Source organism: Panthera onca, chromosome A3 (assembly GCF_046562875.1).
Source record: "Panthera onca isolate mPanOnc1 chromosome A3, mPanOnc1 haplotype 2, whole genome shotgun sequence".
Classification (NCBI taxonomy): Eukaryota; Metazoa; Chordata; class Mammalia; order Carnivora; family Felidae; genus Panthera; species Panthera onca.
Window position 1 is genome coordinate 84465062 of NC_138341.1, and position 5461 is coordinate 84470522.

General features: G+C 44.7%; 1 long non-coding RNA gene across 1 annotated transcript; it reads left to right on the forward strand.

Moving 5' to 3' along the window:
* The first annotated feature begins 1441 nt into the window (after positions 1-1441).
* On the forward strand, positions 1442-5250 carry LOC132663500 (uncharacterized). The gene is made up of 3 exons (XR_009603083.3): positions 1442-2136; positions 2298-2587; positions 3662-5250. It is a non-coding gene; the product is annotated as an uncharacterized LOC132663500 (long non-coding RNA).
* Positions 5251-5461: the final 211 nt, after the last annotated feature.

Here is a 5461-nt window from a genome sequence, read left to right on the forward strand (position 1 = left end):
TAACACATCAAGTCTGCGTTTTCCCAGTTTGCCACAATTTATAATGAAATCCCCTGTGCATCGAGTTTGAAATGTATTCCTTATTTCTAAGAGTGCTAAAAATCAACAGGAGAAAAATATGAACAAGACAGATGGACAGACAGTGAATATTTAACCAGGAAGAAGAAACCAATAATTCATGAGTGGTAAAGTTGCTCTTCCCTCAAGAATGGAGAGTGTAAATTATGAAATATTTCTTTTGTGAAGTCAAAAACATATTTATAGCTCTCAGCTACTTTTTTTTTATGTTGCACTTAAAAGTTTTTACATTTAAAAATACTTGAACTCTCAAAGAATATATATACACATGACAGATTATTTTTCTTCCTTTTTTTGATGGTGTGGTCAGAAGAGAAGAGAATAAAAGCTACATATTCTAAGTAAGATTCTCTGCTGAGTTTAGGTTCGTATAAGGAAGTTTAAGAAAGCCATTCGGGGGCGGCTGGGTGGCTCAGTCAGTTAAGCATCTGACTTTGGCTCAGGTCATGATCTCATAGTTTGGGGTTTGAGCCCCACATCGTGCGGACGCTGCTCTCTCAGCATAGAATCTGCTTTGGATCCTCTGTCTCCTTTTCTCTCCGCCCCTCCCTCACTCACGCTCTCTCTCTCAAAAATAAATTAACATTTAAAAAATTAAAATCTGTAAAAGAAAGAAAGAAAGCCATTCTGCTGGATTTTACAACCTTGCTCTAAAGTAAGGTGAGGTCAGATACTGAATCGGGCAATATTTTTCCTCTTGTATTTTCAGTATTTAACTTAGGTTGAATACTTAGCACAAAAAATATGTGCACTGTCATATATCCTGCCTGCATATAAAGACATTTTTTCCACCGAAGAAAACTAGGACTTTCATTACATCTGTTGGCCACCTCTGGAGGGTTCCCCTCACCCCCCTCCTGAAGTAGGAAATATCACTGAGCTTCTTTAGCAACATAGGCTGCAGTTCTCAGAATAGGCGAAATGTTGCAAGACATTGTTGCAGGTTACAGATTTAGAGGGGAAAAAAAAAAAGACCTATATTTAAGCCTCCCTCCACCTCCAGTCCCGCTGGGGAACAGGAATGCCTTGGCTTGGGCCACCTTTGCAAAAACAGTTAACAACCCCCACCCCGCATAAAGTCGTGTATTTATTCCCTCACCTCTTAGACGCTTTACACCGGTTGGCTTGAAAAATGAAAAACAACCCTGGTTGTACCCGATTGAGAAACCAAGAGGAAGTCTATTATTTCAAGACCGTTTTCTCTTCCCGTGCAAGGTACACGGAGGCCCGGGGTGTCGGTCGGTGGGAGGCGCCGAGCGAAGCCAAGGACCACAGGGGAGGAAGGGAATGGTGCTCCGAAATGATGCGCACAGTAGCAGCGGGGCACGGGGGCTCTCAGTCTAACGATCGGGAAAATGACGCAGCTCCAGGCCGATCCCAGAGCCTTCAGCTCCGTTCGTACATTTGTGCAACTCTTGCGGCGAACGGGAAAGCTGCACCGGCAGGTACTTTAGGGCCGGGCACGATGTGGAGATTTAACAAGGATCCTGAAGCTGGAGGCACACAATGACTGCCACTGAAGAGGAGCTGCCTGTGCAGCATCCCCTTGACATCTGCCTCATTTCAATAATTTCCAGCCATTGAACCTCTGTCTGAATGAGCATTAAGGAAACAGAGGCATGTTTGGATACTAATTTGAGCCTCTCTCGGGTTTGAGTTTTATGCTGATGCCTGTGGCTCAGTTGACGGTGTTGATGTCTGCGGCTTTCCGTCCGTAAGACCGCACACATCCCCACCGAGTCTATCAAGGAGACGGAAAGCCCTGGTGTGTGTCCCCCTCTCCCTACTGTGGACAGTTAGCATCCGTTGAGCGGTGCAGACGCCTCGACCGTGAAAAGCTGAGCGGAGACCGAGAGCCTCGTTTCATATGAGGCTGGGTAAAGGTCATCTGAAGTCCTTCCCCAGTGAGCTAATGCCCTTCGGTTGTGACCACCCCGGATTTGAAACCGTGACCTACTGCTTTGCCCCACGCAACAGACGAGTGCTCTGAAACGGACTTGCCATAAGACATCATGGGCCGCTCTAAGTTGTCCGGGAGGACAGGCATGTGTCCTGCAGGTGAGACCCATCTGGCCATCCAACAGCTTTGCCAGTGCTTTGGGGGGGAGATGTCGTGGGAGAAGGGCCGTTGGGAGTGAATCCGATGTGTCTGCCAGGTGAGGACTCTTAACACCTGCTTTTGTGTGGTCTCTCCTTCCATGCTCCATCCTTTGTCTCAGCGTGGTCGGTCCATTCAGAAGAATCTTGAATGTTCACATGCCTCGTGACTTACGAATGCATATTCACCGACGTCAGAGATCGGGACGTGTGCTTCCTGAGCTTATTACTGTAACAAGTTTCTCCCATGCTACTGGGCAGATTCTCCGTGTCTCCTCGTCCAGACTACTGACTCAGTTTAAGATTACATCCTTTTCTCCTTTGCTTTTATTGCATTTGCCCTGTAAAACTCATTCCCTTCGCCTCATAGGACACCTAGAGACACCAGGGGCATTCCAAGACTGGGCATGAGGTACGTCTGATGCTGTTTCTTTAACACAACTCTGTCTCTCTCTGATCTGTGAAACTCCTTAGCATCCTGTCAGGGTTATTGGGACCCAGGGACAGAGGGCAGGAGCCTGCCTACGTATTAATTGTCTGACATTGGATGATTTTTTTCTCTCAAGCGCATTCAGGCTGCTACCTCTGCAGTATGGTTCTCAGTGCCTCGCTGCATCGCTGAGAAAGGAAATGGTAAATTAAGTAGATTTTGAAATTGCCCATTGAACTCACATCATTAAATAATTCTATAAGAAATTCATAAGCAGAGACAAGTAGGAAGATTAAAATGCTATAAATTATGTATGTGGGGTGGTGGGGTGGGATATACATTTATTTTGCCCTTTGTTCTGGCCACAAAGCACCCACGGCTAGGCATGGTTCTGCCCACGGCTTCACAAGAAGCACCTGAAAGGAAGCATGACCCCTGAGTGCCCCCAAAAGGGGGATGATTGTAACAACATTTAACCCATCTCTAGGAACTGACTCAACACCTCTGCATCACTCAAGTTACACTTTGTCCCAGTGAGACATTAAAGGTTGTGTTTTTCCCTCTTAAGTTGCCCTTTTAGGTGCTTTGCCCTCCTCGATCCTATCCTATCCAGCAGCGAGGAAGTAGGGAAGGGACACTGCTTATCTTACGTTTAAGGCATTTTCCTCTCGTTCACCCCAAAATGCCGAGAAACTTCCGAACACACCTGGTCATTGGTCGTTGTCCTCTTTCACTATTCTTAGTCGTTCCGTCCTATCACTTTGAGAAGTGTTCTTGCTAGTTATCCTCAGTGACTCTGTTTCTACCTGGTCTGTAAATACAGACAAGGACACTTGGATTTTCAAACCACCATACGTCAGTACCTAAAACAACGCCTGGTCCCAAAGCAGTGCTCTGGTTATCCACAGCCATGTCAAATCTCTCCAAAATGTAGTTGTTGTTGAAAACAACAACAATTATCTTATGATCTCTCACTGGCTCTGTGGGTCAGGAGTCCGGGAGCTTTAATTCCTGACCTACAGTTTCAATGGTTCTGCCTCAACGTCTCCCATGCAGGTGCAGGAGGCCTAACCGCCAGGGATGGACTTTCTGGGCATCTTTACCTCTTACATGGAGAGGTCTCAGGGCCTCTCAGTGTGGCATCTCTTTATCTGGCTAGTTGAGCTTCCTCACAGCATGGCTGCCTTGGGACAAGAAGATGACTCATGAGAACTGAAAGCTTCAAGACTCAGCATTCCAACAGAAAGGCAGAAGCTATGAAGACTTTTCCAACCGAGACACCGGAGTCACACAGCACCATTTCCACGGCATTCTCTTATTTACAAGTGAATCCCAAGCATATCCAGATTCTGGGAGAGGGGAATAAGACACTACTTCCTATTGGGAGTGTGGCACAGTTCTAGAAGAGCATTGGGTAATGGCTATACTTGGATAGTATAATCTACCACAGAGAGTGCTGCCCAAGCATTGTTTGTGAAACAAGTAAATAAATAGTTCTTAATGACTTCTCAGTCTCTCCTTCTAAGGATTTCCTCTGACCTCAAGTTTCAAAAGGACTGTATTTCCCTCCCAATATTTCAAGATCTCCACTAGAAACTGCATGCTGTCCTGTCAGCAAATGGCCCTCTCTATGCTGCCAATTCAGCTCCTATAGATTATCTTTACAAAACACTGGTTCTCAATCCTGTCTTCCCCTCTATGTGCTTTCTCCATCCAACATCTCTATATTGTGTAGAGCTTGGGTTTCTGCCATTCGTCTTAAGGAAGAGTCTAGAAAATCCAACACACCCCCTCACCTCAGCAATATAATCCAGTCCACTCACACCCTAATGAAAATCACTTAAATGTTTTATAAATTTCCTCTTTGTTCATAATTTTCAGACTTCTCTTTGCATGTTTGGCCCCTGCCAAGGCATCTAGTTTGGCATCTCTGTTTATGTTTCCAGAAGCTAACTAGACACAATTAATTAATTCAAATTTAGCATATCCACACTGACCTGCGTTCTGTGTAAGCTTCTCTTCTTTATCGACTTCTCAAGGAACACGGCTCTGAGTAAGAATTGTTCGATTTCTTGTATACTCAAGTGTGTAGCAACATTATTCACAACAGCCGAAAACTGGAAGTGACCCAAGTGCCCATCGATGAATGGACCAACAAAATGTGGTACATATATACATACAATGGAATTTTCTTGAGTCTTAAAAAGGAAGGAAACTCCAACGTCTACGATATGGATGAAGCATGAGGACATTATGCTAAGTGAAATAAGCTAGTCACAAAAGGGCAAAGACTGCATAATTTCACTTACAGGAGGTTCCTAAAAGTAGTCAAGCTCATGGAGACAGAAAGGAGAATGGTGAGTGCCAGAGGCTGGGGGAGAGGGCAACAGGGAGTTAGTGTTTAATGGGGCCAGAGTTTCAGTTGTGCAAGACGAAAGAGTTCAAGAGATGGACGGTGATGATGGTTTCACAGCAATGTAAATGTGCTCAATACCAGGGAACTGTGCGCTGAACAATAGGACAGAATATTGTATGTTACGGGTAACCCCCTCATAACTTAAAAAATATTTGTAAAGACTTGTTCAATTGCTTTTACATTTTCTTGGGCAAGATTTGTAAAGCATAACCTTGTCTCGGCTTCTGCTTCTGGGAGAAAACACTGAGGCTCCTTGCCTCTCTGTTTCAGGTCCATTTTGTTAAAAAATCACCTGTTCTAAAAGAGGAACTGGTTTATTTTTTATAAAGTATTTTTAAAGTTTATTTTTAAGTTCTTTGATTTATTTTGAGAGAGAAAGAGGGTGCGAGCAGGGGAAGGGCAGAGAGAGAGGGAGAGAGGGAATCCAAAGCAGGTTCCAA